Source organism: Arachis duranensis, chromosome 4 (assembly GCF_000817695.3).
Source record: "Arachis duranensis cultivar V14167 chromosome 4, aradu.V14167.gnm2.J7QH, whole genome shotgun sequence".
Lineage (NCBI taxonomy): Eukaryota > Viridiplantae > Streptophyta > Magnoliopsida > Fabales > Fabaceae > Arachis > Arachis duranensis.
The window spans coordinates 31,579,687-31,579,913 of NC_029775.3; positions in this window are offsets into that span (position 1 = coordinate 31,579,687).

Genomic DNA, 227 nt, shown 5'->3' on the forward strand with positions numbered 1-227 from the left:
AGTATTTCCCCCGAACCATTGTAAGCCAATTCTTTGGGTCCGGGTTCACACTTTGATCATGGTTCTTGGTGATCCATGCATTGGCATAGAACTCCTGAACCATTAAGATTCTGACTTGTTGAATGGGGTTGGTAAGAACTTTCCAACCTCTTCTTTGGATCTCATGTCGGATCTCCGGATATTCACTCTTTTTGAGTTTGAAAGGGACCTCGGGGATCACCTTCTTC